This window comes from Bos mutus, chromosome 23 (assembly GCF_027580195.1).
Source record: "Bos mutus isolate GX-2022 chromosome 23, NWIPB_WYAK_1.1, whole genome shotgun sequence".
Taxonomy (NCBI): domain Eukaryota; kingdom Metazoa; phylum Chordata; class Mammalia; order Artiodactyla; family Bovidae; genus Bos; species Bos mutus.
Window position 1 is genome coordinate 33,829,048 of NC_091639.1, and position 26,092 is coordinate 33,855,139.

The following is a 26,092-nucleotide window of genomic DNA, read 5'->3' on the forward strand; positions in this document are numbered from 1 at the left end:
GGTGCTGGGTTTCAGGGCTGACCCTGAGAGACGTTCCCCACCGTCCCCACGCCCTCCAGTCCCCCTCCTGTCTGTCCTTGGTCACTCAGGAGACAACCTTCCTTCAGTGATTTCAGCCCCTCGCTCAGCAGCAAGCCCACCCAGGTTCTCTCCTCCCCCGTCATGCCATGATCTCCAGCTGGGCTCATCCCATCTTGGTTTCCTTCCACTCAGAGGAGGACATGCCCCTCTTCCTCCTGGCCAGAGGGAACCTTCTTCCTGCACCCAGGGACTCACTCCTTCAGTTCCTGGGACCTCACCCCCTGCAGTCATGCTGCTGGAGTCTTTCCTCAAACCTTCACCCCCTCTTTGTCTTTTGCCTCTCTTCTTCCTTCCCGTTCTTTCCCAGACGGAAAGAACCTACCCTTGGGTTTTGGTCCTTTATTGAGGCAGCCCGCTCAGGCCGGCTTCTGCCCTTGGGAGGTGTGAGGGGTGCAAGGGAGGATGCGATGGGTTCGCTGCACAGGGCTCCTGCTTCCACATGAACTGCTCTCCCCATGTCACCTGTGGCCTCCATGTGACCACACCCAACACACACTTTGGTCCTTATCTTTCTGGAGCCTTTGCTACTTCTGACACTGTGGACAACTTCCTCCTTCTTGCAACTCTCTTTTCTCTTGCCTTCTTTCATTCTGCAGATAAACCTCTCAGCCACTATTTCTTGAGCATCACCTGTGTGCTGGGCTCTGGGGCATACCATACTACCAGGTCCCTGCTTTCAGGGAGTTTCTAATCTAGTGTGAGGGGAGATGGATAAAAATATAAATAAAAGTCAGGTGGTGATGAGCGAAACAAGGAAAGATACAGCCGGGAAGGGGGATGGGTGCTGGGGTTGTTAGGAGGGTCTTACTGAGAAGGTGACATTATCATGGAAACCTGCAGGAAGTGAAGGATGCCTAGAGGAAGAGTATTCCAGGCAGGGGACAAGCACATGAAAGGCCTGGGGTGGGAGCCTGCTTGGGATGTTAGAGGAAGCCACTGTGTTTGGGGGAAACTGAAGGGCAGAGTAGAAGAGAGGGGTTCAGGGAAGAGGCTGGGCCAGGTCGTGTGCATCTCGTGGGACATTTCAAAGACTTTGCCTTTTACTTTGAGAGAGATGAGACACTCTAGGAATGTTTTGGGCTTCCCAGCTGGTGCTAGTGGTAAAGAACCCATTGGCTAATGCAGGAGACATAGAGACATGGGTTCGATCCCTGGGTCGGGAAGGTCCTCTGGAGGAGGGCATGACAACCCACTCCAGTATTCTTCCCTGGAGAATCGCAAGGACAGAGGAGGCTGGCAGGCTACAGTCCATGGGGTCGCAAGGAGTCGGACACGACTGAAGTGACTCAGCACGCACACGGGAATGTTTTGAGCAGAAGAGTGATTTTTAAATGATCACTTAGGAGGCTCTGAGGAGCCTAGTGTATTAGTCTGCTAGTATTCCAATAACAGAGTACCACAAGCTGGGTGGCTTAAAGAGCAGGAATTTATAGTCTCATTGTTCTGAGGCCAGGAGTCCGAGAACAAGATGTCTGCAGGGCAACGCTGCCTCGCAGGCTCTAGGGAAGGACGCATTCCAGGCCTCTCTCCTAGCTTCTGCTAATTGCCTGGCTTGTGGCAGTGTGACTCCAGTCTTCACATGGTGCTGTCACTGTGTAGGTGTCTGTGTCCAAGTTTCTCCTTTTTGTAAGGACACCAGTCACATTGGATTAGGGACCCACCCTGCTCAGTGTTGAAGAACAAAATGGCAGTCCACTCCAGTGTCCTTGCCTGGAGAATCTTATGGACAGAGGAGCCTGGTGGGTTGCAGTCCATGGGGTCACAAAGAGCCGGGCACGACTGAGCGACTAACACACTTACTGCTCAGTGTATGATGTACGACCTCAGCTTAACAGCTCATGACATTGCCTTCGACCCTATTCCAGATAAGGTCATGTCCTGAGGTTCTGGGCTTAGGACTTTCATGTAGGAATTGTGGGGAGACACAGTTCAACCTATAACCCAATTCAACCCACAATATATGGATTATAACGGGCAAGGATGAAAGTATGGGGACCAGCTAGGAGGTTAGAGCAATATGCTAATAAGAGAAGCTTTTTGGACCAAAGTGATAGCAGTGGAGATGGTGAGAGTCTGCATGTATTTTGCAGATAAAGCTGACATCATTTGCTGATGGGTTGGACATAGGGTGTAAGGGAAAGAGGGGAGTCACAATGACTCCTGGGTTTCGGAACTGAGTGACTATTAGTTTAGAATTGAGTGTCTTTCTTTCTTAAATCCTCTCTACCCCCAGGAACCCTGCAAGGGCCTCTCACCAGGCAGGTCCTTCCATTGCTGGGTTCTTCAGGGCTCCATCCTTAGCTGCTTCTTCAGTCCCTCCTGGTTGATATGATCTGTCCCCATGGTGAAGCCAGATATCCTGAATGTGCTTTCTGGGTCACCCCTACAGGCCCTGGCTCTGGAGGATGCTGAAAGAGGAAGACACAGAAGCAGGACGACCCTGAGAGATTAAGCCTCTTAATCGTGAAACAGGTAGCTTCTCTGACATTCTGGGTGTTTGAATGCTCATTTCTTTGATCCTTGTGGTGTGGAAAATGCCCCACAGATTGGAGGTCAGCTGCACTGGGCCTGGACACCCACAGGCGTGTGTGCATTCCAGGCAGATTCTTTACCTTCTGCGCCACTAGGGAAGCCCCCTCAGGGGTGGATATCCAGGCGCAAATGGAAAATACCCGATCGACCAAGAGATGCGCTCTTAATATATTCTCACTTGGAATATATTAAAAGGGATGTTTCTACTTTAGAACCCAAATAGGGCTTTTCGTTGATTTGAGTGAGTGAAACTTTGCATTATTAGGTCAGCTACATGGAACCGATCATTGGCTGTGGGGGCTGGAAGGAGCCCAGAAACCCTCCAGTCAAACTTTACCCATTCTAGAATTGAAAAGACACAGGGAGATCAAGTGACTTGCTCACGGCCACTCATTAGTTCATGAAAGTGTTTCTTGAAAGTCCGTTGTATTTTTTCAAGAAAAAAAAACACAAAACCACTGGAAACAGGGCAAAGCAAAATATGAGCAAGTGCTAGGAAAAAGCTGTGGATGACTGCTTATTTCCCATTTCTCAGTTTGGATTCTTTGGGGTTGTGAATGTCATAAAACGGAACTCAAAGGGGCTCCCACAGCACAGGGAATTAAATGAAGTGACTTGTACCAGCAAAATGCAGAGATGGGATGGACTATAGGGTACATGTGTGGTAGAAGCTCAACTTGTCATCAGCAGTCCAGTTTCTTCCCTTCTCTCAGCTGCTTTTCCATGGTGTCAGTGCATCCTAGGCCTTGCTTTTCTCCTGGAGGCAAAATGGCCACAGAAGTTTCTGAGCTTATTGTTGCATACCTCTCCAGCCAGAAGGAAAGAAGCATCCTTTCCAGTAACTCTTTGAAAGACTGAGAAACTATCTTTTCCAGAAGTCCCTCCCCAGAAAGCCAACCCTGGCATTTCATTGGCCTGAACTGAGTCATATGTTCATTCCTTAGCCAATCACAGTGGCTAGGTGAACACCCCCTGTTGATTGACAGGGATGGGAGCTATTTCCTAATTGGCTTATCCCTACACTGGGTGATGTGTCAGCTTTCCTCAGAGCACCTGGGTTGGGGAAAGCACAGGTCTGGATACTGTTGTGGGAGGAGGGAGATAGACATGCGGGGAGTGACAAATGTTATGTATTATATTGTATAATCTATAGACTAGCTACCAATTGTTGAGGTAACAGTGAGAGGAAACCCACTCTTAGATAGTGGAAGTCTGAATTTTAGTGTTCAACATAGCATAGTTTCAGACAGAACCTTCTCAAACAGTTCCGTTGGAAGTCTTGCAACTGATCTGCTTTTCAGTATGTCTTAGAACATAGGACTTTCTAGGAGGTTAACTATGCCTTGTATAATGCTGTTTTATTTCTAATATGCATATTCAAGCTTTTTATAGCCAGAATAAACACTCTACTCGAATTCTGAGTTAGTGGAGATTAAATTACAGTAATGAAGTTGCTCTTCTATAACCTCATCTATAAGATGGGAATAAGAAAAGCAGCTTCTTTATAGGTTTGTTATTAGCATTAACTGAGGTAATCCAAGCAAAGTGCCCAGTGGCCCAGTGGCTAGCCCAATAAATGTTATCTCTATTAGCTTCATATAACTCAAAATACTGTCATATTTACATGTTTATGTGCATGTTTAATCTGGGAAATTAACTCTTTACAACAAATATATGTCACTGATTAGCTCAGTTAGAAACAAGGTAAATGAAGATATTAAAATATTTAGTGTTTATGAATTTTTAAACTTTTTTTTTGAATTAATTTTGGGGGGAAATTAAATAAAGAAAAATTTAAGTAGCCCACAGTTAAATTAAAGGTAGCTCAGTTGGTAAAGAATCCACCTGCAATGCAGGAGACCACAGTTCGATTCCTGGGTCGGGATGATCCGCCGCAAGAAGGGATAGGCTACCCACTCAAGGATCTTTGGGCTTTCCTTGTGGCTCAGTTGGTAAAGAATCTGGCTGCATTGTGGGAGCCCTGGTTTCGATCCCTGGGTTGGGAAGATCCCCTGGAGAAGGGAAAGGCTACCCACTCCAGTATTTTGGCTTGGAGGATTCCATGGACTGTATAGTCCATGGGGTCACAAAGAGTTGGACACGACTGAGTGACCTTCACTTTCACTTTCATAATCCCTGGAAAACAGGGAATTTTAACTTTACATATTAATGTATTCTTGGTTAAAAAAAAATCTTGTAAGTAGCTGAGAGCCTGTTACGACCAACTGATTTTCTTGCCGCCGTTCTCTGTCTGGAGTTCCTGGAGGGGCAGATGGCCCTCCTCAGCTTTGGCTTCCCACAGCTAAGCTTTCCTGGGTGGATGGGATAGACTTTAGGATCATCTGGATTGGGTGAGATGCTGGAGTAGAGAGAAGCTAGCCTTGGGCTTTTATTTCAGTGGAATTTTATCTGATAGAATGCTGTGGATTGTTCTCGAGAGCCTTGGGTGCCATCAGGCTGACCTCAGAATTCTAGGAGCTGAAGGGTCTTGGTTTGGGGTTCTCAGATCAGTGGTGGGAAGAGCACAAGTTGGCACAGCACCCTGAAATTGATTTCTGAAATGGGAGGTGATAACTGTGAGGATGCAGGATGGATAGGGCACAGTGAGGGGCTTATGGATGGAGGGGAAAGTTCCAGAGTGACCAGGAACTTACAGACCACAAATTTATAAACTGTAAAAATTTTCATTCTCCTCCCTGCTGAACACTGACTTAAATTTTCTGTAGGTTGTTTGTTGCCCCAAGACTGGCTGGTCACCATGGTGATAAAGTAGATGAGAACTGGTGATAACTGAACGACTGACCTTAAATTCCTTGGTTTGGAGGATGCTGTAGAGAAGTGATCCTCAAATGTACAATAGATCTCCTGGACCAAGAAACTACAAAAAAGAATTGAGGGGATTAGCTTAAGGCTACCAATTTTTTTTCTATTTTGCCAAGGAGGGACAATTTCATAAAAGAAAGGACCATCTTGTTGCTAAAATAGTAGGAAAGAGATAGTCTAAGGAGTGGAATCTTTACACTGAAAACATTCAGCTTTGGGAATGATTATTTCACTCCTTATTTTCCTGGCAACACCTGTGAAAACAGTGTTAAAGGTGGATGCTTCCTTGCAACTGTGCCTAACAGGTGTTGGGGATATATGGAGTTACTATGCAACTGTACGGAGAAAAATCATAGTTTTAGGAAGCTTCTCATGGAGCCTAGGCATTCACTGACATCATGTCTTTATTTGATTTAAAGGGACAGGAGAAATTCACTTAAACACAAGTTTTGATAAGCCCAACTCATTTTCTAAAAGAAGAGGAGCTGTTTACTCTCAAGTCATTAACTTAGAATTGTTAGTTTAATTTTCTACTGATAGGAAGATCTTGCAATAAATAAATAGTTCAAATGAAAAGGCATGTCAGTAGTTTTTTCCTTTTCCACCACTTATCACTGAAAATGGCAAATTTGTTCAGTTTCCTTTGGCTTTCAGTGGTGTGCTGTGTTTCTGTGTGTGCGTAGGCCCTGGCTCACACACACACACACACACACACACACACAGAGAAAACTTAGTTTGGTCTGAAAGGCCTCAGAAAGGAAAGGGTACTTTTGAGAAAAGCAGTGTGTCCACCAGTCAGTTGCTAATAAGTGTTAGAACTTGTAGCAGCAATTACATCTTGGAGCTGTCAAAAGAGGGTGACTTTTTAAGATGCCTTTGAAGTCATTAAAAAATAAAAAACACCAAACATACACCCAACCGCCCCTAGCATCCAAAATAGCAACAAAATGTTTCTCATTCTGCTTTGCTTCACCCGCCTGCATGGCTTTGCCGCAAATACATTTGGCCTTCCAGCCCAGGATTAAGCTTCTGTGTGGGGCCATGACTGAGATGAGGGGAGCAAAAGATTGCTCGCTGTGTCTGTGTGAAACCCTGAATGGAATCGTGGAATCTTAGCGCCAAAGAGGGTTGTGAGGTTTCTGCCATCCTGCCAGGCTATCCTGACACTCATCACCTTGACTGACCAAAGGGCACCTAATCCTGACGTTTTGTGGATCTCTGATGTTTCATGGATCCTCTGTAGAATTTGTCTTCCTCAAGAAAAAGCAGGGCTGCCTGGGTGGCACTGGTGGTAAAAGTGCATGCTTGTGTGCTAAATCGCTTCAGTTGTGTCCCACTCTTTGCGACCCTATGGACTGTAGCCCACCAGGCTCCTCTGCCCATGGGTTCTCCAGGCAAGAATATTGAAGTAGATTGCCATGTCCTCCACCAGGGGATCTTCCCGACCAAGGGATCCAACTCACGTATCTTGGGGCTCCTGCATTGCAGGTGGATTCTTTACCGCTGAGCCACCTGGGAAGCCCAGTGGTAAAAGTACCCTCCTGCTAATGCAGGAGACTTAAAAGATGCTGGTTTGATACCTGGGTTGGGATCAAAAATCAGTTGGGATCAAAGCAGACCATCCTAAGCAGACACTCGCGTCTGCAGTGATTGCCCTCTTCACTGCCTCATTCCTGGAGTCCTGTTTGTATTGTCCCGTACGCTCATATGGCACCGTCCTTGCATGGTCTAGTAGACGCTCGGTCTTAACTGGTTCAGACTCTGCGCCACTTGTTTCTCCTAAGGTGAATCTCCACAGCAGGCTATGCCGTCTGCACAGCTACAGCTTGGTGTGCTTCTGGGCCGACATTCCCACAACCCTCTTGTCTTAGCCAGCTTGGGCTGCCGTAGTGCCAAAATATCATAGACTGGGTGGCTTAAATAATAGAAGTTTATTTCTTACAGTTTTGAAGGCTAGGAAGTCCAAGATCCAGGTGCTGGCAAGGTAGGTTTCATTCTGAGACCTCTTCTCTTGGCTTCTAGGTGGCTGCCATCTTGCGTGCTCACATGACCTCTTCTTCGTGGAGAGAGGAAGCTCTGTGTCTCTTCCTCTTCTTCCTTTGGCTTTTTTAAAAGAAATTTTTTTGTTTGATGTGGGCCATTTTTAAAAGTCTGTACTGAATATGTTACAATATTGCTTGTTTTAAGTTTTGCTTGTTTTGGCCACTAGGCATGTGGAATCTTTTGGTCCCTGACCAGGAGCCAAACCTGGACCCCCTGCATTGAAAGGAGAAGTCTTTACCACAGAACTACAAGGGAAGTCCCTCTTCTTCTAAGGACACATTTCCTGTCGTGGGGGCTCCACCCTTGTGGCTCATTTTAACTTAATTGACTCCTGAAGGCTCCGTCTCCTGATCCCATCAGATTGGGGGTTAGGACTTTAACATAAGAATGTGGGGGCATGGGGACAAACAGCACATAGCAATGCTCCTGGAAGGTCCAGGAGCCCCGCAGTAAGCAGAGGAGGCCTTAGAGTTACAAGCTTTCCTTGCTGTGGGAGAGGTGCAGTGTTCCCAACTGGAGCAGATGGTTCTGTGGACTAGAAAGCTGGACGACATCTACCGCAGAGCTGGAGGGAACCTGCAGGAGCCTGGTGATCTCCTTGTCTTTTCAGAGCTTCGATTTCTTAGTTTCATATGTCAGTGGTAAAGTTGTGGTTGCCAAACTTGGTCAGCCTCAATGAAATCTGGATGGTTTAGCACTCAGTATTCCCATGAAGTATTCTATAACTTGGTGGGCCTCTGAAAAGGAGGCTCTTGGAACCAAAGCCTGGGAAAATGGGTTATTTCTTAGCACTTAATCATTTTGGGCATTTCTTCCTGTTTCATGGGGGGAAGAAAAGGCAGTAAATTAAAACTGCTCCCTGTTTCATGAGAGATCAGTATCTTACAGTGTCATTTTAAATATATACAAACACAGTAATGTCCACATGGACAGAGATGTGCACACAGGAACACACACACACACATGCCAGGTGGAATTTTTTGTTGTTGTTTTTTAAATTTTTTTAATGGAAGGATAATTGCTTTACAGAATTTTGTGGTTTTCTGTCGTACATCAACAAGAATCAGCCCTAAGTACACCCATGTCCCCTCTTTCCCGAACCTCCCTCCCATCACCCTCCCCATCCCACCCTTCAGCCTATCCTTTGAAAATTCTTTTAAACTTTCAAAGAACCAATAATTTCTGTGTTGTATAAAATGTTCCAGGGTTTAGAAGAAAGATGGAAAACCTCCAGATCCTATTTTCAAGCAAACATGACCCTGATAACAGATCTGGCAAGTCCCCAAAGGGAGGCTCTATTACCAATCTTGCTTAGGAATGTGAAAATATGAGATAAAATTCTAGTGAGTAGATTTCAATTCTAGAGCATGTGAGTGTTCTACCATATCCAAGTCAGTTGTATTCCTGGAATGTAGGAATGGCTTCATATACATTATATTTTCATTTGATTCACGAAATGGTTTAAGTAAAAATATGTAATAATCTCATTAATATCAAAAGTACATTCAATCAATTCAACTTCTAATTTCAGCAAACCACTTAAAAAGGAGGAATGCACTATGTAAGATGACCATTCCTTAATCTGATAAGGAAAATTGAGTTCGTGGAGTCCATTGGCTTTATACTTTATTGGAGCCCCAGAATGGTATCACTGGATATGAACTGAGATCAAAGCAAAAAGCCAATGCAGAAAGTTATAAAAATAGTAACTTTAGAGAATAAATACTGTAAAGAAAATAATAAAATAATCATTAACTACAGATTGCTTAGTTGTAAATTAATAGTTAAAGAGATTTGCTAAAATCCTTATTTCTAAATGGTGAGATTAAAATTAAGGATTTGGATACTTGTGGAACTGGTTCATGAGTCTAATGCCATTCCTTTCAAAAGTCTCATCAGGATTTTTAAAAATTTCACCAGATGGTTCTAAGTCTATTTGGAAAAATACATATATGAGAACCTCAAGGGGAATTATGAAAATGGTTTTGGAGGAAGGGAGTTAGATCTACTGGATATTAAAATATATAGCACTCTCAGATATTAAAATGCATTATAAAGCTTTTGCAATTAAAATATTGTGGTGCTAGAAGAAAAGGGGGGAGCAGATAAGTGAACTAGGATAGTTCAGAAATAGACTCTCACAGATATAATTTAATAAATTATAAAGAAGTCATCACAAATCAGTGGGAAAGGGAAAATTATTCAATAAATAATTTCGATGCCTAGTTAGCAATTTGGAAAAAATCATTTGACTTCATCCAAATGAATTACAGATGGATTAAACAATTAAGTGCAAAATGTAGATGCATAGGAAATCAATAGAATTGAATATTGCTTAGAAGCAAAAGAAGAACACTAAAAAGGGAAAAGAATTGTCCATCAAGCTACAGGATAGTCAAAGATTTCTTCATGTAAAAAACAAATGAGAAAACAATAGCCTGGGAAAAGTAACTAACAGAAATTATTCTTTCTTATGTGCTCAACAATTTAAAAAGGAAGACACTGAAACCTGGGTAGAGCCCTTGAAAACCTAAAGAGAACACTAAGCAAATATGTGGAAAATGTTCAGTTTTGCAACAAGAGATATGTAGATTAAAACAGCAGTAAAGTGCTATTTTAACAAATTAGCAAAACAACCCATTTTTTAATGATAACCCCAATTCTGATGTTATTACATTATTATGAAGCCATTTTACAATGTATTAAGGAGCTATATTATTCATTCATACATTTGATCCAGAAATACCACTTCTGTGGACTATCTTTCCACATCCCCCTCCAAAAGAAATAATACCAAATATTTAATATGCTGTTTAGACAGTGATGCTTCCCTGATGCATTATTTACAAAGCAAACACACACAGACATTCACACAATTAATGTCCAGCAGTTGGGTAACTATGAAATTAAATAGTTCTTCTCTCAGCATAATACTCTACTATAATGAATAATTATTTTCAGGATACGTAGCATTGTGACAAGATATTTACAATATAATTTTATGTGCAGAAATTGCAGTATAAACTGTGGCATAGTCTTACTGTGGAATGTAACTCTTATCAGCTGTGCTGTTAAAATGAATGAACCATAGCTGCTATGACAACACAGAAGGATCTCAGGAATATAATGTTAAATAAAAAAGCAAGTTGCACAATAGCTGCGGTGTGATTCCAATTGCATAAGGTTTAGATGCACGCGAAACCAGTGATACAGTGTTTACACATCCACATGCATGTGGCAAGACCTGTGAGACCAAGTGAGTGTAAACAGAGGTTCAGAATATTGATGGGGGCAAGGCTAGGATGAAGGAACAGCCCATAGAGTGAGCTAGGAGCATGGTAAAAATCTCTTCCTTATGCTGGTCTGTGGACACACCTGCATTTATTATTGCTATTTTTTATACCCTTCATATAAACTGCAGATATTTAAAATGCATTTAATGTTAACTAAAGGAATATTAAAACCAGTATTCACAGATTACACTTAGGTACAAAATGTGTATCCCTAATAATGATGGTGGGCTTCCCAGGCAGCTTAGTGGCAAAAAATCCACCTGCCAAGCAGGAGACTTGGGTTTGATCCCTGGGTCGGGAAGATCCCCTGGAGCAGGAAATGGCAACCCACTCCAGTATTCTTGCCTGGGAAATCCCATGGACAGAGGAGCCTGGCGGCCTACAGTCCATGGGGGCAAAACAGTCGGTCACAACTTAGTGACTGAACAACAGCAATAAGGACGGGACGGAGTGTGCAGGTAACGGTGATTGTCTCCTTCGTTCATCTTCTCTCATTTCCACATTTTCAGGTATGTGCTTACATTATTTTTAAAAAAGGAAAGGAAAATTGAAGACCAACGCAGTTGTAGGATGACGTAAGCTTCCTCCCTTGGAGGGTGTGCCATTGCTCGGAGGGTGGTGGACTGATTTATAGCTCTGAGGCAGAAGGGGAGATGGATTTCAACTGTAAAAGGAAAGTGTTTGAAAAATGGATCAGTCCATCAATAGTTACTGAGCATCTTTCCTGTAAGACAGCATTGGCTTCGCCTGCCTTCCAAAAAAATTTTGGACACTGAGTTTTGATGAATTGCTGAAATGGGTGAATTAGAAAGGCTGGTGTTTCTTTGAATTCCTTTAAAAAATTGTTTTTTAGCTTCATTGTTTTGTCTGGTTATAAAATAATGCAATTGATTTTAAATAGTCTTACAAAAAATATAATAGAACCTGAAGTAGATTAGACATTTAAACTATATCTCAGTTGAAATTAAATACAGGAAATAGAGAAGCCTGTTAAAAGACACCACAGGGATTTGATCAGGAAGTTCTTAGGAGCTAAGACCCATATTTTCTCAGTAAATAAAATGGCACGGAAAAGGATGGGGGGGCACTAGGTAATAAATTTTACAAGAGTCAAAAGACATTAACCAGATACAAATGTTAACCTTGTTTGGATCTTGATTTAAATAAACCAACTGTAAAAAAGCATTTATGAGATAACTGGAGAAATTGGGACACTGACTGGATATTTGATATAAGAAATTATTAATTTTTAGGTGTGATATTGTTATGATGAGTATATTTTTTAAATACATGCTAAAGATTTTTGGCAAATGAAATATTGGATATTTACTTTAAAATAGTACAGTGGAGAGTTTGAGTATGTTAACTATAAAAGTCCTTATGTCTCAGGTATATTCATCCAGGATTTACCTTAAAATCATCCAGGGATAGGGGGCATCTAGAGATATGGATGGAATGTTGTCAGCTATGTATAATAATAGGAGCTGGGCCGTGGGTAAGTATATTCTTGCTATTTTTGTGTATGTTTATTATTTTCTACAATAAAACATAAAATAAGCATAAAAAAGTATAGAGAAGGAAGTGAAGGTTACCCATAATCCAACCCCTGGGAGAGAACTGCATTTTGATAAAAATCTCACTGTACTTTCTCTGTATGCACTTATAACTTTCTATACATATACACTTTTAAACAATTAAGAAAGTATACTAACTGTGTTGTTTTGTACTCTGCTTTTTTATATTGTGGTCACTGTTGTGCACATTTAGATCTTCATCATAATTTAAAAATATGGCTATTTATCATTCCAGTATGTGAATACACACACACATGCCATCGTTTATATATCTAACAAGTACCTTACAGATGAGTATCTAAGTTGTTTCATGGTTTTCACTATTCAAACAATTCTACATACTTGCTTATTTCTTTTGACAAATATGTAGAAGGTCAAAGACATTTTTAAAAGCTTTTCTTTCCTATCATGCCAAACTGTTTATTGAAAATATGATACCATTTTGAACTCCCTCCATTTTATAAGCTCAGCCACATTAGGTGCTATATTCACAATCTTGTAAATGTTTGCCAATCTGATAAAAGGATAAAGATTCTCTTATTCTAATTTGCATTTATTTATTAGTGAATTTTCATAAGGCATGTTAGTATTTTCTATTTTGTGACTGGGTGTTTATATCTTTTCCCCCAATGATTGTATTTATCCATCACTTATTGTTTCCTAAGTGCTCTTTACATATTAATAGTTACAAATATTTCATATATTATGTAAGTTGCAATATTTCCAGGTTTATTGTCATTTAACTTTGGGTCATTTTTGAACAATCATTTGTCTGGAATTGCTTTAGTAGATTTTTAAATGTTATGCATCTGGGTTTTTTTTTTTTTTTGAGTCTTTGTAACTTTCTAAGTTTTAATTTTTGTTACCTTATTAAGTACCTTAATAGAGATCTCATTACATAGCATGCCCTCTAAAGTTTGCTTTTTTATTTAATAGCTTTGTTGGTTATCAAATAAGGCATGTGTGTGGTGGAAAGAATACACTTGAAAATTTACCTTATAATTTATCATACAGTGCATCAGATAAAATTCGGTAATTTACCTTTCAGTAATTTTTCTATATGTGTGTATTAGTTAGAGTAACACTTGCTGAAGACACAAAACCCCAATTATAACTTCACACAGTGGAGGATTACTCAGTCCAGCACAGATGCTCCTGATTGGTGCTCAGCCCTCCAATGAGCAGTTCCATCTTATGACTCTTGCATTTGCTAGGGCTTTGGGGTCTCTGCCTCTATTGAGTTAGCCAAAAAGTTCATCTGGGTTTCCTGAAACATCTTACACAGTTGGCAGATGAAAGAGAGCTTACCACCTCAGCCTGGAAGCGAGCCACCTCTCCTCACTTCCGCCTCTATTCCAGTAGTGGGAAGAGTCACGTGGGGCCATCTAGATAAAGGGATGCTGGGAAACGAAGTCCCTGGCTGGGCAGCTGTTTTCCAGTGAAAACCTTACAGTCTGGCAAGAGGAATATGAATATTTGTTGGACTTTCGGCTGAATCTGCCACCATTTATTGCATTTATAATGCATATAAATATATACTGTATAAGTAGGTGTGTTCAATCGTGTCTGACTCTGCCTGTAGCCCACCAGGCTTCTCTGTCCATGGAAAATTTTCTTGCTGGTGCAGGTTGCCCTTTCCTTCTCCAGGGGACCTTCCTAACCAAGGGATTGAACCTGCGTCTCTTACATGTCCTGCATTGTTAGGGAGCTTCTTTACCACTAGTGCCATTGGGAAGCCTGTATAGATATAAATATGCGTTACATTTATAATACATATAAAGTATATGATATATATTTTCTTTACAAAATGGTATTATCCTACTGAGTGTTGAATTTTAGCATCATTTTGTGGGCATTTCCCTGTGTCTTTAAATCTTTTTCAAAAGCATGAGTGTTAATGTCTACACGGTGTTCCTTGTATTTCATTTTACCATTTTTCTATTATAGTACAGTTAGGTTTTTCTAGATTTTTATTATTGTGATTAGTGCTGCTATAACTGTCCTTGTGCATAAATTTTTGAGCATTCCTCTGATCATTTCCTTGGGGAAAATTCTTGCTTAGTATTAAGGCTGGTGATATATTATACCAGATGGCCCTTCAGAAATTGGACTAATTTACACTGCCATCAGTAGTGTTTAAGGATTCTTATTTCAGAGCACCCTTGACTGTCCTGGGCATTATAGTTGTTTAAATTTTTGTCAATTTGTTGAAAATAGTTTTGCATTGTTGAATTTGAAAGCTTTGCTTAGTAATGGGTCTGAACATTTTTTCGTGTGGTCATTGATAATCTTCGTGTGTGTGTGAATTGCCTCTTTGCATCCTTTCTCATTTTTATTGTGCAGTGTTCCATCTTTTTTCAATCACTGATAAGAGATTTTCATGCAGTGTGCGTATTGACTTGTCATATGTTAGAAACGCATGTATGCATGCTAAGTTGCTTCCGTCGCGTCCGACTCTTTGCAACCCCATGGACTGTAGCCTGCCAGGCTCCTTTGTCCATGGGATTTCCAAGGTAAGAATACTAGAGTGGGTTGCCATTTCCTCCTCCGGGGATCTTCCCAACCCAGCAATCAAACTAGAGTCTCCTGCTTGGCAGGCAGATTCTTTACTGCTGAGCCGCCTGAGAAGCCCATGTTACAAATATTTTTTATCTAACTTCTTGCCTTGATTTTCTTTTGTAACCTAATTTTTTTAGATTAAACTCTACAGTTGAAACTCTGATGTGTGATATCACACCCGCTGAATCTTCCCAGTTAGCAGTACTCCTGAGGTTAAACAAGCAAAGCAGATTCTTTTTTTTTTATGATCCATCATATGGTTGGAATGCTTTTAATGTGAACTTTAGTTATCTGGGAGTGAGGGGGTTTCATCAAGAAAATAGACTTCCCCAGAAGAATTTGGGGTGCTGGTCTAAGTCACCCATGGAGATGGTAAGACCTCCTTCTTTATCTTCCCAGGACACTTAGGAGAGGCAGGAAGACAGGTGATACCTGACAACCCCATGGTTTTAGCTGAGTGAGTAGCAGCAGAGGCCCTCTGGCTATTTTTCATGTTAGATCTTATTTAGTAGCATGGCGGGCACCAAACCAGGGATCAGCGAGCTGAGTTGTAGTCCCAACTCTTCCACTCACTCACTGCGACCCCATGCAAGTTTCTTGTCCGACCAACGCCTCAGTTTACTCCTCTGAAGTATTTATTCATTCATTCATTTGGCTGCATCGAGTCTTAGTTGTGGCACACAGCATCTTCGTTGTGTCATGCAGGATCTTCATCGTGGAGCACAGACTCTCTGGTTGTGGCTCTTGGGCTTAGTTGCTCTGTGGCATGTGGGATCCTAGTTCCCCCATCAGGGATTGAACTTCTGTCCCCGGCATTTCGAGGCAGCTTCTTAACCACTAGACCACCAGGGAAGTCCCCAAGGGATTGTCTTTAAGTGGTGTTTTGGGCACACGAATTCCAGGGCTACGCTGCAGAGTTCCCCACGAGTCCTCTTCCACATTCACTCCCTACTCTGCCCTGTGTTAGGTGAGTGGGTGGGAAGCAGGGAGAAGATTACTCTTTTGGTCCCCTGAGTGATTTATGAAAGAAATCAATCCAGTATATATCTGTCCTAGATATAATGTGATCTAAATGTGATATTCACCAAATAAGATTAGATGAATCTAATGTGGTTTTCCTCTAAAACACAAATACCGTGCCACTTTTAATTGTAGTAGCCAAATTAAATTACTCATCCCAAATTAGATTTCCAGCAAACTTAATTTGAACATGAGCTCAGTACTGCAGGCCCTACATAATCTTTTAAGATATAAAATAAATCAGAGGGATACCCGTATTGTTCCTCTGGGCTCTCCAGTGGTTACCATAAAAGAGAATAAGAAAATGTCTGGAGGAAACCTGCAAATACAGAACTGAGACAAAAACTCTGATTCTCCAGCTTATCATGGAGGGTTTTGCCCCCGCCATCTCTTCTATCACAAGGACCCTCCCTGGTCTTGAAGGACAGGAAGCAGATAAAGGCAGGCCCAAGCAGTCACTGAAGACTTACTGCTTACGATTGCCATTTTTTGTTTGTTTCCTTGAGGTCCACCCCTCAGGAGGACCGTAAGTAGGAAGTGAATCCCTGTGTAGTTTGTGGATTTGCTGAGGGACTAGAGAGGTTTATAGCATTGATGAGCCACGTTTTCCCTCCTTTTATGTCAGTTAGGTGACAGATGAACTAAAAACCAACCCAAACTGGCTTAAGGAAAAATAGGAAATGGGTTGGCATATGTGATGGAGAAGTCCAGGAGAAGTCCAGATCCTGGCATCAGGTGAGGCTTTCCCGAGCTTCCTGTGATGTGTCTGAAACCCGTTTCTCTCCTTGATTGTGAGCTCCTTTCTCAGGCACAATCTCCCCTTCTGCCCCCAAGGTGGCCGCCCAGGCTTCTCTTTCTCTGTTCTCAGTCAGTGGGAGAAGATGATGATGACTTTCCTGTTGGGCTGGCCAACGGCTTGTAACTGAGTCTGGTTTCCTCTGGTCGGCTCAACTTGTATCCTCTGCTCTTCTGAACCAGAACTGTATGGATGGGATGGGATGAACTGACCACCTGGGGGACTCAGGGGAGTGCTGAGAAAATGGAGTAAGCCTTCAGTGATTGCTGGGCCTGCCTTCATCTGCTTCCTGTCCTTCAAGAGCAGGGAGGGTCCTAGTGATGGAAGAGATGGCAGGAGGGAAAACCCTCCATGATAAGCTGAAGAATCAGAGTTTTTGTCTCAGTTCTATTTTTGCAGGTTTCCTCCAGATGTTTTCTTATTCTCTTTTATGGTAGCCACTGAAGAAAGGGAAGCTGGGGGGCACCTCTAAGCTCCATGACACCTCAACAGAGCCTTCTGCTTGCCCAGTACTCAGGCTTAGATTTTCTCACTTCAGGAAATGAGCCTGAGAAGTAGGTAGGACATGTGCATAGATGAGGAAGGGAAGTTCACCCGGGATCAACTCGCCCAAGGCCTTTTCAGGCTCGGTGTCTTGTGTCTTCCGCTTGTTTTCACTGTATCCTGCCTTCTTCCTACCAGACCTGCCCAGGGGCTCCTCCAGCCCACTCCCCCAACACCAGCCAAGGGTTCTTCATTAAACAGACAGTCAGTCAATAGTTGTTAACTTCTATTGACTGACCAATATACCGTCAGACCACATGTGGCCTTTTCTGCTCATACTCTGCGAATATCATTATAACAAACCACCAGTGTGGTCAATTCCCAGTTATTAATTTGTAGATTGTCCCTAGTAATTCCCTTTCCCTTTCCCTGTATTACAGAGTTCTCCTAACAGAGAGATGGGGTTTGGATCACTTGAGGATAGACACTCAGAGAAGGGCTAAGGGGTGTGGGGGTGTGTGTGTAGGAGCATGCATACAGATCTGTGTTAGAAAATTATGTGTTGATTCCCTGCTGCCTTAGTCTGGACGACTGAATTAGATTTGATGCCTGCCTTTCCACTTAAATGTAACTTACATTTATGAAAGTCACCACTGGCAAGATACTCAAACCAAGGACCAGTGATAGGTGTGCCATTTTGAATAACAACCATACCCTTGCTTTCTCATTTTGGGAAAAATTGCAAGTGCCTATTGTCTTCTCCCTGCCTGGAAGACCCTCCTCCATCAGCATTTCATCTCAGGTTTTGCTTGTACTTCCTCTGGGAAGCGATGGACTTTCTCCAGCTCTGCATCTCTGTGTGCGGAAGGTCCGTATTCCAGGTCAGCACCAGTGCACTAATTGTTTCCTGTATGGTAGGGTTGTTAGCTGTTTCAGGTCAGTGCTTGGTCTTCCTTCTGTCCTTCCTTTTTTTCTTTCTTTCCTTGTCCTTCCCTCCTTCCCTTCCTTCCTTCTCCATGGCACTTACCTCCAGGCTAAAGTGAAGTGCACTGGTATTTGGTTCAGTAACCGAAGGAGGTGCCCCTGCATCACCATCATCGTCCTTACAGTGGTTTTGTAGTTGTCTGGTAAGTTCTCTCTCTTCCTCCATTGCAGTTCTTGGCTTCTGTTATATTAAGGGCTGTGTGATTAAATGTTGACTAATTGAATCATTCTCACCTTCTCTAAACCAGCCCCACCTTGCCACCCCTCTCCACCCCCCACCACTGAACCATAACTTCTTTGTGTTCTTCACGGTCTCTTACAGCCTCTGCCACACAGTAAGTGCCCAGTAAGACCTTGCCGAGTGAGTGGATTTTACCCTCTTGGGACCTGCTTTGGGGAGAGGCAGATGGGAAGTGAAGCTCTGAAAGGGCAGAGGAGGTGGAGACTGGATGGAGCTGGGCTGAGGAGCTGGGTGTGTCAACCCCTCTGCTGCTGCTTTTTTTTTTCTTTTTAAAAAATTCTTTATTAGCTTATTTATTTGGCTGCACCAGGTCTTAGTTGAGGCACGCGGGATCCTCAATCTTCATTGCAGCCTGTGGACTCTTGAAGCGTGTGAGATCTAGTTCCCTGGCCAGGGATCGATCCCCGGCCCCTTGCCTGGGGAGTGCAGAGTCTTAACCACTGGAGCAGACGGGAAGTCCCCCGTCTGCTGCTTCTGATGTCCAAGTATAGAAGCAGCACTTCCCTGAGGGTGAGGTGCTGTGTCCACTCCTGGCTGGGCAGCCGATGAGCCAGGTGCCTGAGGAACCATTGAGGAAAGGAGAATGGCTGCGATTCTGCGTTGTATTTTAACAATAATTTTCTCTGCTTCCTGAGCCTCTTCAGACATCTGCACGGTTGAGATGAGAGGACTTAAGCCAGAAGGAGGGGTACGTGGTTGCCCCTGTATGTTGACTTCGTCCTTCCCATCACCCCACAGGTACAGGTGGGCAGTGACAGGTCCTTGAGAAGGGAGGGAGAGCTCCCAGGGATGACAAACCCCTTAGCATCCCTGAGTGGCGTGCTACCACTGGGCTGACCCACTCATCCCGGTTTGCCTGGGGTGGTCCTGGTGTTAGTCCTGGAAGTCCTGAGTCCTGGGCCACCTGTCCGTCCCTAGAAAACCAGGACACATGGTCTCTTTGGATACCACTGGCTCCCATCCCTGCCCTGGCTGGATCTCTTGATTTCTTTTCCCTTTGCGAAGTCCTTCATCTGGCCTCTCCCCCTCCTCTCTTTATATCTGTCCCCTTCTGCCACTTCTCACCTAGCTTTTTCAAGCCAAGCCATGAGCCTTGCCTGCATCTCCATGCTTAGAGGCCTTTCGGACCATTTTCTGAATCACGGTGGATTGAGCAGCATTCCAGATCTGGATGGAATTGCAGGTGCTACCTTGTCCCCCTCTCTGGTTCCATTTGGCTCCAGAAATCAACTGAGCTATGAGAATTTGTCACTTAGAGGTAAACCTCCCTTGGTTTAGGATGCGAATGTCTTCTCTTGGTGGGGGGGCTCTCCAGGCACACGCACTGCTCAGAGTGGCAGGCTGTGCCGGGAGGTAGGGCAGGAAGGTGGCAGGGCTTGTGGCGGGCATCAAGGCCCACCTGCCTGGGCCCGGGCCTCAGCCCTCAGCCCCTGTCTCGTGGGCACCTCGGGCCTGGCTCTCAGCAAGGCCTGGGCCTAGCCTGCCCTCTTCCCTGCAGCCTCCTTGTCCACACTCACCTGTTTGTTTTCAGAACTCTTATTGAAAGTGAGTTGCTCAGTTGTGTCCGACTCTTTGCGACTCCATGGACTATAGTCCCTGGAATTCTCCAGGCCAGAATACTGGAGTGGGTTGCCTTTCCCTTCTCCAGGTGGTTTTCCCAACCCAGGGATCGAACCCAGGTCTCCCGCATCACAGGCGGATTCTTTACCAACTGAGCCACCAGGGAAGAACTCTTACTACATGGCTATTGAGTGCTGCCCCATTAAGTATGACTGTTTTCTTCCGTCTTTCTCCCCTTCCTTGAAGGCACATGTCTCATCTTAGGTCTCCTTTCCTTCCCCCTCACAGCACCTGACCTTGTGCTGGCCCACAGCTGGCCCTCACTTAGCACATCATTACTGTTCATGTGATTTAAGGATACGTGAGTCAGTGGGTAGGCTCCTGTGAGCACCTGTATGCAGAGCACATCGGCGGGCGGCGTGGAGGAGGGGAGCTTGACGGAGGCTGGCACCCGAGCCAGGCCCAAGCCAAAGGTGTCGGGGGGAATTCCCTCTTTCTGACTTCCTCTTTAACACAGGCATGAGAGAAAGAGGCTTTTTTTTTTTTTTTTTTTAATTGCAAAGTGAGTTTTTAGTTCCAAAATGCCTCACTTGATGTCTTGGATTCACTGTACATTTTCTGGAACATTCTAATGTAATTTACAGATAATCATAGGATTAAACAATTCTTGAGAGGGCTCTAGAGAGGTGGGGGAATGGGGTTGGATCTTAGAGAGTTTTCCTTTTTTGATTCATTTCCTTCTGGGGGAAGTTCTGAAGGAGGCACTGCTGAGTCCCAGACCCTGTAGAAGTCATCCTGTGATTTCTCTTGGCGTTGCTGATGGATGGGTGGGAATGTGCTATAGCCCACCATGCGGGAGGTGGGTGCTCAGGGCTGTCACTGTCCTGACTTCCTGCTCTGGTCACTGATAACCAGCTGCATGCTTCTGCTGTGTGTCTGCCCACGAGCGTACACAAGTGTGTTTGTTTTCAACTATAAATAGCTTTAGGAATGTATAGGAATAATGCATGGTCTTTGTAAAACATTTGGAAGGAAGTTAATTTACTCCTACTCCTTAGAAACCACCACAGTGAACATTTTCCTGGGTATCTTTCTAGATTTTCTTTCTGTGTTCAGACACACATAACGTATTTACACAGGTGGGATCATTTTATATAAAATTTAGGGGCCTTTCTTTTGCTGAACACTATGCTAGGACATTTTCCCTACGTCAATAAAAATGGATTTGTCCTTCATTCAGCTGATACTCACCAAATGCCTGCCACGTGTCTAGCACTGTCCCGGGTGCTGGAGGTAAAGCACTGAACAAAAGAGATCAAATTCCTTGCCCTCCTGGAACCTGTGGTCTCCTTGGGGAGACCGACAATAAATAAAAATGATACGTAGTAGGTTACAAAGTGGTTAAGTGCTATAGGGAAAAAAAAATGAGATAAGGAGGGTGAGAGGGAGGGAAGGAGGTAAAGTGCATTTCACAGTTTTGAGCAGGGTGGTCATGTGAGAGGGAAGCCCTGGTGGCGGTGATGTTTAGCAAACATGTGCGCTGCTGAGAGACTGCACAGGGTCCGGGGCTGGGGCTGGAGGAGACACACCAGCTGAGCCTTGGGAGCTTGGGACCGGACCCACTTAGGTCCCCCTGTGGTAGAAAACCCAGGGGGCTTCCCTGGTGGTCCAGTGGTTAAGACTTCGCCTTCCGATGCAGGGAGATGGGGAGCTAAGATCTCACATGCCTTGTGGTCAAAACACAAAAACATAAAACAGAAACAATAATGTAACAAATTCAATAAAGATACTAAAAATGGTCCACATCAAAAACCAAAAATCATAAAAGGGAAAAAAAAAGAAAACAGCATTCAGGCAGGGCCCTATGCTGTTCAGTAACCATTAAGAGTGACCACCGTTTCGGTAACACGATAGTTTCCAAAGCAGCTTTTTATCTGTTACTCCTGGCCCTGCTGCTTATTAGCTGCACAGTTTTGAGCAAATTACCCACCCTCTGTGGGCCTTGGTTTCCTTCCTTGTGAAATAATAGGACTCTCATACAGTTTAAGTGAGTTCATGCAAATGCATAGAGAACAGTGCTGGTAAGACCCATCACCAAAATGTTCAGCTGTTATTATCATCATCATCATTATTATTATTGCCTTTCATTTATTAATCACAACCACCCAGCGAGGACATGGTGCTCAGTTTAGAGATGTGGAAGATGAGGCTGGAGGAGGCTGGGCTCTCTAGTTAACAAGTTCAGGGCACAAGTGGGTTCTGGGGTCTTATTCAGTCCATGCAGGCACTGCCCTCCTCCAGGTTGGGGCAGGTGCTCCTGTTTCAGGTGGATGCCCAAGAGACATGGGCCACGACCTTCCTGATTGCTCCACGGTCTCCTCAGAAGAGAAGTGGATCTCAGAGGTGACCGAGGACAGTAGGGAGGGGGGCATGGTTGGTCAAGGCGGAAAGAAGCAAATGTATGGACTTCTACAGGGAAGAACGGAGACTCAGCAGCTCTGCTCGGCATCCCCACTGTGGTCCACTAAGACCTCAGTGCATCGTCTTCTTCCTCCCCTCCCATCGCCACAGACACCAGCTTGTAACCATGCCTCTGAAGGATTTAGAGAGGGACACGATAATCAGTGGCTTTTTTAGGTTTACATTTCTGACTTTGGGAACTGTCCCTTTTCTTGTGTCTGCAGGAACTTGCTGACAAGCAATACCATCACAAACACAACCACACCTCATACCCATGATGACTGGCCTCTTTCCAAGGGTCCCCTGACTCCCCTGGTCCCGACAGGCCCTCATGTGCGTAGGACATTGTACATTTAGGACCACACACTTGAAAAGACCTGTGGGTCTGAACAGAGCTGGATTGGCGGGGGCTAGTGTCTAGGGTCACTTCTCCTCTGGGGTCAGCACCCCTACCCACCCTGCCACCCACGAGGACACCGAGAGTAAATGCAGCACCGGGTTTACCTCGTGTCTGGTTCTCTGAAATGGAGTGCGAGTGTGTGTTACCATGGAAACCATAATATAAATGGTGGCTGCATGTAGTTAAAATAGCACTGTTCATTTTATGCTGCAAGTACGTTGTGAGTTCAGAAGGCTTTTGTGGGCTAGCCTGGGAGTCTAACCATCATTTAAAATATGGTTTCTGTGGCTACGTTCTGTCAAGATTCTGAACAATTACTTTTAAGCAAGCCTTTAGAGCAAGTTGTTTGTAACAAGGAAATTGGCTGCCAGTAATTTATATGATATTTCTTAACCGTCTCATGGGGCTTCTCCTATCCCGGGACTCCAGATGAAGCATAAGCTCCGGGGAAGTCCTGTGGCAGATGAGTGGAGCTGTGGCTTAACAGTAGCATGTTTAGAAATGGCACTGGGATGTTGGTATGAGTCAGTGCCTGATGGAGCTGCCAGATGCTGGTGGAGAATCCACCAGGAGCAGGGTAACTGGTGTGGGGGACACACACCTCAAGAGAGGTTCCACACCCCAAGAGAGGCTTAGACGGCATGTTGGAAGACTGGGACAACACTCCAACTTTAAACCAAGCCATATGAGTAACATAAGCAGAAATTGGGCCTAGAAAAGAGACAACTTGGGAGGAATTTAATAACTGAGTGTCATTATTTGAAGCACCATGATATAGTCCCCCAAAAGAAACTGATAAGAGAGAGGTTTCAGTAATCTAAGGAAGGCGTTTGACAGCCAACACTGTTGCCGATAGGACGAGTTGCTTTAAGAGATAGTTCACCATCTTTAGATGTATGTAAGGAGAGCCTGGCTGGTCACTTGTGGAGAATACTGTAGAGGGATTTAAGCCCTGAATGAGTGATTAGACTAGACTTCGAAAGTCTTTGCTAGCCTAGAGCTTCTATGATTCTAGGACACAGATGGAAAATTAATTTTCTGACCCTCCTATTCAGTGTGTTTAATAGTGACTGCCTAAAGCAAAGATGAGAATGCTTGGGACCTGGCTCAGTCTGAGTTAAGCAAGTAGGAGCTCCTCAATCGATTAGTAGTGTTTGCTATGGCAGGAGGCTATGTTACAGGATACCCAGCCTAGCCATCGCTTTTCCAGTGGTGGTGGTAATCTCGGACTCAGGTCAAGCATAAGCAGGATGACCAACCATCCTGGTTTGCTTGGGATCAAGGCGGCCCTCCCTTCGGGACTTTGACTCCAAGACAGACCCAGGAAAACCAGGATGAACTGGTCACCCCAAGTAGGACAGATGATCACCAGTGACTGTGTGTATTGGGTTCCGTTTCTGCTGATGGAGAAGATACAGGAACATCTTCATCTTCTCAGCGTGTGAGTGTGGGGCTCTGCCCTCTGCAGGAGCCCCATAGACACATGCAGCATAAATGAGTTGGATGCAGTCCCTGGGAGATGGTTGCACTATCTTTGCAATTAATTAATTTGTTCAATTAATTAAAATAGCTTCACTAATTATATGTACAGGAGATTGCACATTTCATTAGGATGAGCAGATGGCTCCACTAATAATTACCAAAGCCTGGGGTTGCAGCAAGGAGGGGTGTTGGCATATGAATTGATATTGAACACTTCAATGGCCTTCTTCCTACAACTAAAGTTGAAGTTCCTGTCCCCAAGATAAATTGAGGAACAGATTTTTAATTTTCTTCTGGGGGTGCCAGCAGGTTGTGCTAACTTGCTGTTTGTGGCTGGTAACCATTTTCTTCATCAAACACCTGGCCAGGTCAAGATGTGGAAGGGGTGTGGGCTCCATGGCTTTGGAAGAAGGAGCCAAGTCAGGGTTAGCCCTGGGACCCTGCACAATCCAGAGAGCTGGTTAACCTGCTGAATTGTGATGATAAGCCACATCTCCCGGAAAAATAACAGGTGTCTCATTTCCAAAGGGAACGTGCTTTCTTCTGCTGTGTTGTCCAGACCTTGCCCTGTCCTCACCCCTGTTCCATCCCTAGGGCCTTAGAATCTAAACAGACCCACAGACATGCCAGAGAATGAAAACCCTGACTGTCTGCGCACACACAGACCAGGCAGGTTCTGTACTAACGTGATTCTGCATCACATAGGTGAGTTTCTGGAGTGTTCTCACTTTGGTGATGAGGATGACAATTATCGGTAATTGACAAGTATTGCCCATCCCCTCTGGGCCAGAAACTTCCCGCACTCGCTGTAATTCTCAAAACAGCCCTGCACGGCAAGTGTTAACTTACAGTTGAGAAAATGAGGCTTAGAGAAATTAAATAAGGTGCCTGGGGTTGCCCAAAGCTGTGTTAATACCCAGAGCTCTGTATCTATAAAGCATCTTGTTCTTTCTACTCTCTTGCTCTGCTGGTAAATGATTTGGGGTCATAAAAGTCCCATACCCAAATCCGGAAGGATATGAGGGGAAGCCGCTGGGCTGGGTTCACTCCTGCCCACAAGCGGGGCACTGCTTAGGAGCCGGTCACTGCTGATGGGCCCTCAACACCTCAGAACCCACAGGGGCCTCGGGGCAATTGGTTCTGAATGATTTCCCAGCACCCATACCCAAGTGCTCAGCATATAAAAGCAGTCAGCCAGCCGTGTTATGAAGGAATGAGGTACTGGTCAGAGAATGTTCCAGAAAGAAATCTATCATTTCAGGAGATTCTTCAGAATGTTCATTTAATGTGATCTGATAAGAGAGTTTTCTTTTTTGCTCATTTTCGTGGTTGGGGAAAGGTGACCCATCTGAAGTTTATATGCAATATGTGAAGAAGAAACAAAGCTGAAGGTGGGGAGAATACCACTTATAAAAGAACAAATAGATCTGTCTGGGCGCTGATGAATAGAGGTTGAACATGACGGCAAGTTTCCTGCCTGGGCAACTCGAGCATTGCCATTGGGGAACGCGCTCCATCTTGTGTGATGGTCCCGGTGAACCCCCCATCCCTCTCTGGTCTGCCTGCCTGCCCCTAAGGTCCTCTTGAAGTACGTGTCCATCCCTTGACGTTTTCACTCCACACTCCTTCTGAGATGGAGCAGGAATGGGGTGGTGTGTCTGAGTCACAAAAAATTGTGAATCATTCTTGAGATGAAGGAGCCCTGAAAATGTGACTCATTTCTGTAGCGTGTACAGGTAAGAAATGGCTGTTTGGTTGTGA

The 26,092-nt window shown here is 44.2% G+C and overlaps 1 protein-coding gene across 1 annotated transcript in view; it reads left to right on the plus strand.

Annotated features, from left to right (window-relative positions):
• Positions 1-26,092, plus strand: part of TRERF1 (transcriptional regulating factor 1) — a 209,505-nt gene that overhangs the window by 83,526 nt on the left and 99,887 nt on the right. The window contains 1 exon segment of the mRNA XM_070360746.1: positions 2,471-2,553. The gene's annotated coding sequence lies outside the window, so the exon portion shown is untranslated.